This window comes from Haliotis rubra, unplaced genomic scaffold (assembly GCF_003918875.1).
Source record: "Haliotis rubra isolate DU_JTF1 unplaced genomic scaffold, ASM391887v1 Scf14, whole genome shotgun sequence".
Lineage (NCBI taxonomy): Eukaryota > Metazoa > Mollusca > Gastropoda > Lepetellida > Haliotidae > Haliotis > Haliotis rubra.
This window is the reverse complement of record NW_025765336.1, coordinates 3,671,420-3,685,313: the sequence shown is the minus strand read 5'-3', so window position 1 is coordinate 3,685,313 and position 13,894 is coordinate 3,671,420. Positions and strand designations below refer to the sequence as shown.

The following is a 13,894-nucleotide window of genomic DNA, read 5'->3' as shown; positions in this document are numbered from 1 at the left end:
CCTTGAGTTTAAAGTGTGGTCTACACTGGGGCCAGTTCCTGAAGAAGATGTACCACCCTTGCCTCTTAACCAATCAAACGTGTCATTCTTTCTATTGTTTTGCCAGGTACAGAAATCGTTTTCGAATGAACAGTCACCTTCGGGTGCACATGGTGTGGGTTTATACATTATATCATCAATTGCAATATCACCCAGGAATCCACTACCAACTATACCTTCAAATGTAAATTGGAATTGGTTTGTGCTTCGCAGATTCACTTGTGCAATGAGCCAGTCAGTGTTGATATTTCCACTTCGTGTCCACACTGGAGTCCCAAAGGTTGTTTGCTTGTTTCTGATATACATTCAAAGTTCCCATTGTTCGACCATTCATGTTATACCAAAACTGAAGGCAAGACCCTGAAGTTGGATCAAGAAGTGGACTATCTAGTCTTGCCTTATCACCACGCCTTCGTGGCGCTGATGTTTCAATGTACATGTATGCACCTTCTGGAGTTCCAAAGGTGTGGTCACTTGTCGGCCCAGTTCCAAAACTTGTTGTTCCTCCATGGTGTAGTGTCCAGTCAAAGTTGTCAGAGTATTCCTGAGTATAACCACACGTTCCCTCTTGGAAATCACATGACGCTTGAGCTGGACAGTGGTCAGTGTTCATTGATATATCATCAATGGCAATATCTCCTTGAAAACCGGATCCAGAAAATGCTTCGATAACAATAGCAGTAGACCCTGAAAAGCCCTTCAAGAATATCTGGGCATATTTCCACATTTGTCCTTGATCTCCAGCTCGTGTCCATAGCCTTGTGTCTCGTCCTCCATTCCTGGCGTACACATTTAGTCTGTTAATGTTTGCTCCATACATGAAGTACCAGAACTTGAAGCAGCTGCCTTGTGGTGATATTACCCACGTTGTACTGATCAACCGTGCTGTGCTATTGGGAGCTCTGGATGAAACCTCAGTGTACATGTAATGTCCCTGATAATCCCCGCGAGTGTGATCAGCTGTTGGACCTGTGTTTGTCGAGGATGTGCTACCTGCATGCCTTGTCCAATCAAACATATCAGCCTGGTCTTGTAACCAGTCACAGATATTCATTTCAAAGTCACAGTCAATTTTCGTGGGTGGATAGGTTGCTGGTGAAGTCACAGTCGTTGGTGTCGTCATTGTCGTTGAGGCGCCATAGCATCTGTAGTTGGACACTGATATGTCATCAATGGCGACATCGCCAGTGTAGTTTCCACCATATACTCCCTCAAATACCACATCATAATCTGAGGCTTGGTTAACAGTGACCTGACCCAGTCTCCATAGGTTACCCTGATTGCCAGCCAAAGACCACACGAGCTTGGTGTAATTTGAAGCTACTGACTGTGTGTAGACATTGAGGGCTCCAACGCCTGAACCATACATGTAATAATAGAATCGGACACAGCTTCCGTATGAGCTTGTTGCATGAAGATGTTCACTAACAAGTCGTGCCTTCTGTCCTACTATCCTGTTGGATCCTGATGTTTCGATGTACATATAGTACCCGTTAGTTGTGCCCAGAGTGTGATCAACCCTTGGTCCTGTTGCTGCGCTTGGTGTTCCACCGTAGTCTCTGAGCCAGTCAAAGTCATCTCCTGTCTGAATGTTTACGTATCCACACATGTCCTCTTCAAAGTTGCAGTAGCCAGGGGGTTTACAACCACCATCCTCCCATGCTATATCATCTATAGCAATGTCACCTGTGTATGAAGATCCTCGCACTGCTTCGATTTGGATTTGGAATGGTTTATTGTGAGCGTTGACCATCATGCTGGCTCGTCTCCACAGATTTCCTTGGTTGCCATTCAAATACCAAATCTGGCTTCTGAATGTCCCATTTTGCTGTTGGTACACGTTCAAACTTCCAACGCCACTTCCGTACATCTGGTACCAGAATGTTAAACATGTCATTGAATATTGTGTATATGTACCGTAAAAGCTTTGGTGACCATTATACATTGGACTGATAAGGACAGCCCGGTCTCCTCTGACCCTTGGAGCAGATGACTCAATAAAAGCAAAGTGACCTGTATTAGAGCCAAACGTGTGGTCATAGGTAGGGCCAGTTCCCAGTGATGAGGTTCCATTGCTTCCAATGGACCAGTCAAATTCATCTTGCGTAGACTGTCGCCAGTTACAGTACCCATTTTCAAAGTCACATCCTCGGGGTGTTGGACATGCTCCCTTTACTATTGTGATATCATCAAGAGCTATGTCACCTTGATATCCTGATCCAACGGTTCCTTCAATGTATACAATATAGTCTATACTTGAGACCAGCGTTCTCTGTCCCTTCATCCATTTATCGCCTTGGGGCCCTGACCTGGACCAGAACACGGAGGAGTTGGACTCTTTGTTTAGACGGATGGTAAGATTTCCAATGGTAGGCCCGAACATGTAGTACCAGAAACTTAAACAGTGTCCGTCTGATGGTGTTGGTGGTAGTAGAGGACTCTGCAGTCTTGCAATGTCTCCCTTTCTTCTTGGAGAAGATGTCTCAATATAGATGTAATATCCAGATCTATGAGTGGAATGGTCAGACCTTGGTCCTGTTCCAACACTGGTTGTTGTGCCTGACTTCCGTGTCCAGTCAAACTGATCATCTTGCGCCTGGGCCCAGGAACATAGATCCCTTTCAAAATTGCAAGCGAGGTTTGGAGGGAACACTTTACTGTCACAATAGTTGAAGGAAATGTCATCAATAGCAATATCAGAGGTGGGTGTTGCGGTGAAGCCTTGAGATGGTAGAGCCCTGAATTGGATTGTGTAATTACTTGGCATGGCATTTCTAAAATTTGACCCGATATACACTGTGCCTCTGTACCATGCTGTCGACGAGTAATATATGCTTGATCTTCTGCTGAAAATGCGTTTGTATACACCGTTGATAACAGTCCCTGCCTCAAGTGTTCCAGCATTTCGTCCTCTCATGTTATAGTAGAAGAACATTTGGCAATAAGTTGACGGTGCTGATAGTGTTGGACTCTGAAGGACAGCGGAACTGTAGAATACACCTTTGGAGTGTTCCACGAACATATAATGACCTTTGTTTGAACGTAGAGTGTGATCGGCTGCAGGACCTTTGGAACCCATGGCTGAGCTGGTGCTCTGAGTCCAGTTGTATCTGCCTGTGCTGAAGTCCGTCCATCCACATGAGTCAGTTTCAAAGTCACATGGTCCACAGTTTCTTTCATCAGAACGATCAGAGCAGTCTGGAGTGTAGTCACAGACCTTAGATGCAGTCACACATGTTCCGTCTCCACACTTATGACCTCCGTTGTTGCAGGGATTGACTGTCGTGGTCGGTGATGTCGCGGGATACAATGCTGTAGGTAGTGTTACACCAGTTATCTTGCAATTTGGACCGATTACAGTGTCATCAACAGCAATGTCACCAGTGTATGTAGTTCCACGGACTCCTTCTATCATTATCTGGAAGTTCTGGGTGTTGGTGAGTTGAACTGTTGCTCTTGCCCATAAGTCTCCCCTGTTTCCACTCTTGCTCCATACCTTCTGCACATACCCTCCTGTCTGGGTCACCATGTATACGTTCAACGACCCTGTCCCCACGCCATACATGTGGTAGTAAAACGTGAATGTGCAGTGATCTGATGATGAAGCAGGTTGGATCACTCGGCTTAGAAGTTGTGCTTTGTCGCCTGCCCTGCGAGGAGCAGATGATTCAATGTAGATGTAGTACCCAGAATTCATGTTGGTGGTGTGATCTCTCGTTGGCCCGGTGTTGCTTGATGATGTAGGTCCTCTGTGTCTTATCCAATTGAAATTGTCCTTAGTACTCTGTGTCCAGTGACAGAAAGACTGTTCAAAGGTGCAAGTTGATGCCCTGAGGCACAAGGATTGGGCTTCATCACTGTTATCTCCACAGTCATCGGTAGTATCACAAACTCGGAATAAGTCCACACAAGCTCCGTTCGCACATCGGAATTGTGTCGTTGCATTACAGCTGGCTTGGACTGGTGGGAGGGCACAGTTGATGAAGGTGATATCATCCACAGATACTACACTTCTCGAGTAGTAACTTCTGCTGGCTCCGACAAGTACTTGGAATGGTGCACTGATTCTACCAATATCTGCATATCCGAGCGTCCATGTGTTTCCCGTTCTAGCAGTCTCTCTGAAGATGACAGTTGTTCGTGTTCCAAGCTGTATGGAAATAGTGATCTGTCCATTGTTATAACTGGTTCCACTGTTCATGTAATAGAAGCGCATCTGACACGTGGAGGAGGACTGCCTCATTGTTGGGCTGGCTAATGTTGCCTGTGCATTTACTGTTCCTTTGGCACTGTCAACGTACAAAAAGTGACCATTAATTGTTCCCATTGTGTGGTCTACATTTGGCCCACTCGAGGACGTCATGGTGCTGTTCTGACCAATCTGCCATCTAAAAGATCCCTTGCTTGCATCATTCCACGAACAGAGTCCTGATTCAAATGTACAGTTGCCACAGGTGACTTCATCACTGCTGTCAGTACAGTCCTGGCTGAAGTCACACACTTTGCTTGCTGAAATAACCTGTCCGCTTTTGCAGGTAAACTGAGTTGGTGTACTGGTGGATGAGCAAAGTCCTGGCGTGACTCTCAGATCATCAATAGCGATGTCGCTGGTGTAGCTTGTTCCCACAACAGCTTCGAATATGATTCTGAATTGGGCCGGGGACTGAACAGACACGGCTGCGTTGCCCCATTGCATGCCTTGGTTGCCCGTGCGATGCCAGAGGTTCTGTAGAGGTGCTTGTGGTGTTCCAACAGAGGGGTCAAGATAGACGTTGAGAGTTCCCATGGAGCTTCCATACATGCTGTACCAGAATGTGAGACATCCTCCAGCAGACATCCTCAGAACCTCGGACGTCAGTCGAGCTCGGTCGCCCTGTTTTCGTGGACTAGATGACTCAATGTACATGTAGTGACCTGTCAAGTACACATAATAAAACAGACTGTAGTGATTCGTAGCAGTAACTTGATATTCATGGTTACATCGAATTTCGAAATTATTTGTGTTCTCAATTTACCTTAAAGGTTCTATGAAATGGAGTAATTGTTTTTTAAATGAAACCTTCAATTGCCTTTTAAAATAGTTATGTCCTGAAAGAACCTTGTATTATTAGAAAGGGTTAAGTCGGATTTATAACACGGAGTTGATTCACCTTAATATGATTTTTAGCAGATGTTAGTAGATTCTCCCGTCATGCTTTTCTTGAATATTCAAAAATGCGGCGTAAGAACACATTCATTCAATCAGTAAGTCACTCTATTGTAGGTTTACCTTGAGCTGATCCAAGAGTGTGGTCTGTTGTTGGTCCCGTGCCATATGACCCAGTACTTTTACTGCCTCGCAGCCAATCAAAGTCGTCTCCAACGTTGGCGTTTGTCCATAAGCAGGTATCAAATTCAAAATCACAACCTCCTGAAGGCTGGCAGAGTCGAGGCTTGACTGTGACGTCATCGATTGCTATGTCACTGTAGTAGGAACTTCCAACTACGCCCTCGAAGATTACCTGGGGAAACAGCGGGAACAGATATGATGCATGACGGAAATCATGGTCTGTCTGTTTGTTTGTTCGTTTGTTTGTTTTTTAACGCCGCACTCAGCAATATTCCAGCTATGTAGCGGGGTCTGTAAACAATCCAGTGATCAACAGCATGAACATCGATCTACGCAATTGGGATACGATGACATGTGTCAACCAAGTCAGCAAGCCTGACTATCCGATCGCCTCATTCCTCTCTTACGACTACCATGGGTTGCTGAAGATCATTTCTAACACAGGTAGAAAGAATGGTAGAGGGAGGTTATGAATGCCATAGAAGATAGAACTCCGATAACGCAATTATGAATAATATGGTGGCATATAATTTAACTGCATCATATATTTGACTTCAATGAGCAAAGGTTTAGTTTTTCCTTGCGCCTATATGCATATTAAATAACACATATTCTGATCAAATAACCGAAACAGACAATATCATAATTTCGTTTTATCATAACTCGTTTTCTTTTCAACTTCTAATTCTGAGTAAGCTGGACAATCATGTAAATCATGTTTATTGAATACCGTTTTGTATCGTTATTTACTGTATTGTAAATATTTAGCAAAACCATCCCTTCTTTCTTCGAAATCTCGAAAACGTAACGAGTAAATAGTTCGAGTCAAGGAATGGTTCTAACGTAACACCTTCCTGAAATATATGGCAATTAAAGAAAACTTTGGTTGTTTCATCATCTTAATCTGAATAGAGCCAAAAACAGGAACCGTCAAACATACACCAAACGGCACGTCGCTGTTGAGATTTATCTGAGCTGGGAGCCAATCGGTTGCTTGGTTACCAGACCTCGACCAGACAGCGTGTCCAAGACTGCCCTGTTTCTTGAAGTACACATTCAGCGTCCCCATGGTGACGCCATTCATGTGATAGAAGAACTGTAGACATTTCCCTTTAATTTGGTTGAAGTGAGGGCCAATCAGACGAGCTTTGTCTCCTTGTCTCCGTGGAGCAGAGGCCTCGATGTACATGTAGTAACCTGAAGACAAATGAAAGTATTTGTATGCCGCATCATACATTTGAAACGAGCAGCTGTGTATTGTTTGCAAAGATATTCCTAAAGCAGAAATTCAACAATGGCATAGTGGTATCTCCCTTCAAGTGGTGAACACCTGGAGTTTTGGTGAACACCTGACGTCATCACAGATTTTCTGCGATCCATTCATATGACTTTCCCGCCGTGATATTGCTGGAATATTGCTAAAAGCGGCATCAAACTAAACTCACTCATATCATACGACTTTCACCTTAGTTTGGCCTTTTATAACCCAAGGGAATAATTTTTTGGTTGATAATCGATCCTGGTTTGTGGCGTTAACGTTGGCTTTGGCTTTGGCGTTTAATGGTCATGGAATATACTGCCAATGTCCTATACATACACTGATAGCTCGTCCAGAAGGAATCACTCACTCACTCGACTTGAGTCACGCCCCGAATAGCTGCTGATACCACTATTGCAAATCATTTACGAACACCTGGTGTCATGATCATCTCAGATTAGAAATTCCACAAAGGCATACAGGTACACTCTATTAAGTGCTTGACTGACTTTTGTTGGGTTGATTGTCGGTAATTTTCAGCGTTTTTCCTTCATAACATTTACACCGCCATTTTGACTTCATACATTTCATGGTATATTTATTTATACTGATGGAGTACATGTGCACCGATACAGATTAGACATAATCCCCCTATCTTAATTTTTATAATTTTGCCTTTGAAATACTGTCTCTTCTCTTTTGGCATAGCAAACCTTATGTATTTTATCAGCATGAATACCACCAACCATATCTGAGACAAAAAGTCAAAATCTGGTTGACAATTGTCGTATTTTGCCTCATTTGACATTTGTTTATCATATAATATGGCGGCCATCTTGGATTTCCTTCAGCGAAATGGCTATGTTTTCTAGCCTGCTACATCATCCAATCTACAGATGTCATGATGAAAGTCAAACATGGAGACTACTTTTGATTCTGTCATGTTTTGATATCAAAATGCAAGAAATATTATCAAAACTGTCGTTTTGGAAAACTAGCGGCCATCTTGGATTTTGGAAGCAATCATATTTGCTACATAGCATAAACAATATCTTAATTAACACATTTAGACAAAAATACGTTGAAAATCAATGAGACATTCTGTTTTTAGAAGCTTAGCTAATCACGCAACCAACAGCTGCTACCAGTATTGCAGAACATATAAAACACCTGGTAATATAATTTTGCCATTCAGGCTTCCAGAGGACTTTACCATTTGTTGCACCTATTTGTCATCCGACTCTAGCATTCTAACTGCAATGAGTGTGTTTTGCTCAATGATGTTCCGATTTACCGTTGTAGGTTCCATATGTATGGTCGGTTCTTGGACCCGTGCCAGATGACGAAGTGGATCCATGAGCTCTCGTCCAATCAAAATTGTCTGTTTGATCTTGGCGATAACTACAGATGTCGGGGGATTCAAAGTCACATATTTCTGTAAAAGCATATTGATTAATATTATAAAAACCGATTAAAAATATATTGATGACATAATTATAATAATGGTAATACTGTATTGATTTTGACGGACGTGTTTGCAAATGTGACTTTAGTCAACTCAAAACTGTAATGAATATCGTTTCTCTAGGTCTGAGCAATGAATTCGTGTCTTTAAAATATACAAGCAGTTTCTGGATACCAATTGACCCGTGAAGGTCCGGGTTAAAATGAACCTTCAGTAACCCATGTTTGTCGTAAGAGGCGACTAACGGGATTGGGTGGTCAGACTCGCTGGCTTGGTTGACACATGTCATCGGTTCCCAATTGCGAAAATCGATGCTCATGCTGTTGATCACTGGATTGTCTGGTCCAGACTCGATCATTTACGGACCGCCGCCATATAGCTGGAATATTGCTGAGTGCAGCGTAAAACTAAACTCACTCACTCACTGGATACCAATTCATATGGACAGAAACAGCGTAATGGGTAACTTAATGTTGCTTCTCAGCTTGATGTGAGAGTTATTACACAGTAGGGTGAAGGGTTGTGGCAATGCTTCAGTGATCTACATATAACACCGATATGACTGGTAGGATGTTATAACGGCTGGTATCACCATATGGTCGAAGCCGTTTGAACAATTCTACTAACAGAAGATCTCAGGCTAGCAGAAGATAATCTCCTACAATTTGTTCATATACATCTGTATGTAAAACTGTATCTTGATTATGATGAAATGTCAAGAAACAACATGAAAAACAAACAAAAAGCCCAATTCTACTGACGATCAGGTGGACATGCTCCATCGTTGAGCGAGATGTCGTCTAGAGCAATGTCCCCTTGGTAACCTGTCCCGATTCTACCTTCAAACACAAGCTGAAAGACAAATACATTCATGGGTACAGCTGCGGAAATACAAATGAAATGATTTTTGACGTTAGTTGTTCATTACTTCATTAAAATACGTAGTTTTAGCAAGTATTAAAATAACTGTTTTCCCCAACTAGGCCTTTTAATTTGGTCCTCTAATCATCATCCAAAATATCATTTTACAGGTAAATATAACCACAATTTGCATATTAATGATGCTAGGCACACATTCACACGTACAATGACATCTCATTATCATAAGTGGTCGAGTTATTAAATGACCCGTGAAGATCCGAGGTAGAACTGATCTTCAGTAACTCATGCTTGAGAGGTGAGAGGTGACTAACGGGATCGGGTGGTCAGACTCGCTGACTTGGTTGACACATGTCATCGTATCCCAGTTGCGCAGATCGATATTCATGCTGTAGACCACTGGGTTGTCTGGTTCAGACTCGATGATTAAAAGATCGCCGCCATATAGCTGGAATATTACTGAGTGAGGCGTAAAACTAAACTCACTCACTCACGAGTTATCAATTCTGAATTTGTTGAACAAAAGAATTAACCCGTGAAGATACGGATTAGAATTGTTCTTCAGCATGCCTTGATTGTCGTAAGAGGCGACTGACCGGATGTTAATCACTGGTCCAGACTCGATTATTTACAGACCGAGGCCATATAGCTGGAATATAGCTGACTTCAGCGTTACACAATAAACAAGCAATCAAACATTGCTCTGCCGCTAAGAAACATCATGCCAGATCGCATGCGAATATACCTGGTTTCGACTCCCAAAACATGCATCCACACGTTTCTATTTCCTATTTGTAAGAGCACTGGTCAAGAAAGATGCAAACAAATGGTCGATAACACGAACAGCGATTAGCATCAATCAGCATGTTTGACCACCCGATCATCTTTATCGAAAAGCACTGGAGATGAATTGTATTGAGGATGCTATCACAAAATATTAAATGTTTGCAATGAAGAACATTTCACCAAAATAGTGTGGAATAGTGTGTCTATCAAGATAAACGAGATAAATGGCCAAAGGATTCAGAACGCTCTTAAAATCCTCAACACTCAACCACACGAAAAATAATGCACAAAAAGGCCACAATTAAAACAAATAATTCATTTTGTTTTGCAACAATAACATTTATCTGAAAAAAAATGTTAAAGGCACTCTGTCACACCACACTTCTCTAAAAATAAATAATGAATTTCTATAAGCCCTCAGGGAAGTTACCATCTACTTTATTAAAAGAAAAATTACGTATTTAGATTACAATATTAAATTAAAAAGTTCGAATGAATTAATGCAATGTTGCATTAAGTCGACTCTCACGCCCTCTACCGACCGAACATTATTTCAAGCGAACCCCATAGAGTTATGTCCCTCGGAGCGCTCTTTACAAATATCTTATAACGCCTTTGGAGAGAGAACTCAGTCCTAAACAAAACACACGCGCAACTTGTGATTGAAACCAGTTCGGCAAACACCGACAACACCGCGTGCGACAGTTTTCAATGTACGAAGCAATTGTTTACAATCCATCTATGGCAAGAGTTATTCTGGAAGCTGTTCGCCTCGAAGTATCAATTATTGATTTCAGGCAAGTCGTATGGGATAATAACTCTTTTATTGCATCAATAGGAAGCTAAAGTGAGTGCATATGCCCCAATATATATATATATATAATATAGGCAAAGATATTGTCAAAAAATGTGTGACATTGTGACTCTAAGACGTCATATCTGTAAAAATCCGACAGACCGTTTTGTCTGTCTTCTAAAAGACGACTGGTTATCTATGGATAAATACTTAAAGGAGTAATGGCAATGTGCTATTATGCAAAGCTCACCTGTATTAAAGTTGAAACTCACCTGTATTGTTGTCGAACTCGTCAGCGGAGTGGACAGGGTTTGGGGGGTCAGGTAAATATCTCCATAGTGCCAGTGGTTGTTTTGGTCGCCGATCTTGGTGAAAATTGGGGAGCCCAGTGTTGTCCCTGATGGTTCAATCATCCATTTTAGTGATAAACGATAGTATTTTTAAATCTCCGTTGGAATCCTAGGTTTTGTAAAAAAGTGAATCAGTGAGTGAGTTTAGCTTTACGGAGCTTTTAACGCCGTTCTAGCAATATCACGGCATGGGACACCAGAAATGGGCCTCACCCATTGTATCCATCTTGGGAATCGAACCCGGGTCGTCGGCGTGACGAACGAACGCTTTAACCATTAGTCTACCCCACCGCCCCGTTTTGTAAAATATGGATATGGTGAGTGAGTGATTTACAAATTCACGTGGCATCGGCTTTATTTCAGCCATAGCAACGAGACCAAGTTCACACATATACAAGTGCCTTATAAAATGTCACACACGAAAGCAATTCGTATATACAGTGGAAGCCCTCTAAACCGGCAGCAGTCCAATCCGGCATGCTCTGATGGATATGCATCTGAAGATGTCTGTTTTGTTCTTCCCTGCTTTATCGGATGTTATATTTATTGATGAATAAAGAATATGATGACTATCAACACGAACAAGGGAAAGGTTCTCTCAACCGGCACACCCTCTATACGGCATTTTGGTCCCAACGAATGCCGGTTTAGACTGCTTCCACTGTACACATTTTAACATAACGGTATTATTTACGATTTTAAACATGGTTATACATTATGCTAAATATACACAAACAAGTATAGTTATACTCATGCATATCTGGAGTTTACGATACAGGCCAAATTCATTCAAGTAATTTATTTATTATAATACGCCACAAAGTGGGATAGAAAGGGGTACATATAGTGGTTTGGCACAATCAATATTTTAAGGAAAAAGTAACAGTATTTTATAGGTATGAAAAATTTACAAGATACCATCATTACAGGTATCAAAGTCTACCAAGATACCATTTTTACAGGTATCAAAGAATACCAAGATACCATCATTACAGGTATCAAAGATTACCAAGATACCATATTTAGAGGTATCAAAGAGTACCAAGATACCATCATTACAGGTATCAAAGAGTACCAAGATACCATTATTACAGGTTCCAAGAATACCATGATACCCATAAAATGAACTTCTGTTGTGTACCCATGTCTTTAATATCAATACATTTCAATGATACTTTCTTTTCATACAACTAATCATATCAGATATCCCCAAGCAAGGATATAACAAAACCATTTTGTAATGAACGCAGAGCCTTTGACTGAGCCGAACTCGATGCATTTCAATAATAAATTTATGAAGTTTATGATCTTCATTTTGCATTACCTTGCATTGCGTACGCATCAAGACGCCCAACGTGTCCTCCATACATATGATAGAAGAACTTCAGACATTTGCCGCCTACGTCCAGTGTTATGCTGGGGCTGACGATTCGAGCTGTCGAATTTCCAATCTTACCAGAAGCCTCGGTGTAGATGTAGTACCCTGCAAGAACATTCCTATCGAAAGTAAGATGCTTTCACATGCGCTTGAGTTGTTTTTAAAACATTCTGTTAAAAATGTATTCTTTATCAACACACATCGATTGGAAAAACATCATTAGCTTTACGCTACGCAAATATATCCAGGAACCAGTCGATGGGGAATATGTCATGACCATTAAGTCATGCAAATATATCCAGGAACCAGCCGTCCATGTCAGCGGTGGCATATTAGAGACTTGAGATGTGATTTCTCGGATAAAGGACACCACACGTCCAGTGTTGTTTCTTATGGTAAAGAATGGGAAACACGTTTCGTTTGATTTGGGGAAACAACGTCAACATGTAGCTGATTGGCGTCCATCCTGTAGCCATCGTTAAGACAGTTTAACGAGATGCTGAAAGGAATTCTGACAATAAACATAAAGTGAGCGAGTTTTTTTCCTCTTCGTGGAATATAGAGACTTACCCTTGGATGTCTGTGTGGTATGGTCAAATGTGGGGCCAGTGTTGATTGAGCCCGTGGAGTTCTGTTGTAGTGTCCAGTCAAAGTCGTCGGTGGTGTCTTGATGCCACTGGCAGATGTTGTCGTTGTCAAAGTTGCAGTCAACAGGCGTCGGAGCTGTTCAAAAATAGTCTTAAAAATGATATTGAGACAATAAACAAGTCTAACTCATTAACACAAATTCGAACGGAACTGAAGTTTCTTGAAGAATTGTATTTGTGTAACAGTGTTGTCAGTGACAATATCTAGTACTGCATTTATCCTGGTATTCTGAGAAAATGGTGACATGGTATATGTTATTACTGACCGTAGGTAACGGTGCTCGTGGCTGGTGTTGGAGAGGTCGCGATGGTAGCGTTGCAGAGACCACGTGTTATTGCGATGTCGTCGATAGCTATATCTCCTTGGTAACCCGTCCCGATTTGTCCGTCAAAGATGATCTGGCGATGAAATATTTATTATTGGGAATTTTGATTGAATCAACATAGTGGTGAGGTATGTGCCGTTGTGACGTTGTGCACATCAGAACTTTAGTGACTTCGTGAATTGTAACACTAGAACTCCTCCGAAGAATCCCTTCTATACATAAAGTGCCAATTTATAGGGCAGGAGTGAATATGGTTTTACGCCGCTTTTGGCAATATTCAAGCAATATCACGTCTGGGGACACCAGAAATGGGCTTCACACATTGTACCTGTGTTGGGAATCGAACCTGAGACTTCAGCGTGACGAGCAGACGCTTTAACCATAAGGCTATCTCACCGTCCCTAATTAAGGCAGAATTATTTTGTGATTATTTGTGCGGCATTCGTCATTGGGATTACTGACATTAGGGTTCTATGAGGTAGTGCACAACAAAACCGGGCTTCGTGAACTATATACTACCCGTGAACTACCCGAGGTCATGCATGTGAATTTCGCGCTGACCTAACCCGTAAGCTGTTACGTTTACTGGGATTACATCCCGTCTCTTGACACCAAAACAAACACAAATTTTAATGATAGTT

At 41.8% G+C, this 13,894-nt stretch overlaps 1 pseudogene; it reads right to left on the bottom strand.

The window, feature by feature from the left end:
- Positions 1 to 122: 122 nt before the first annotated feature.
- The window catches only part of LOC124268799, a 139,139-nt pseudogene continuing 125,367 nt past the window's right edge, over positions 123 to 13,894 (bottom strand).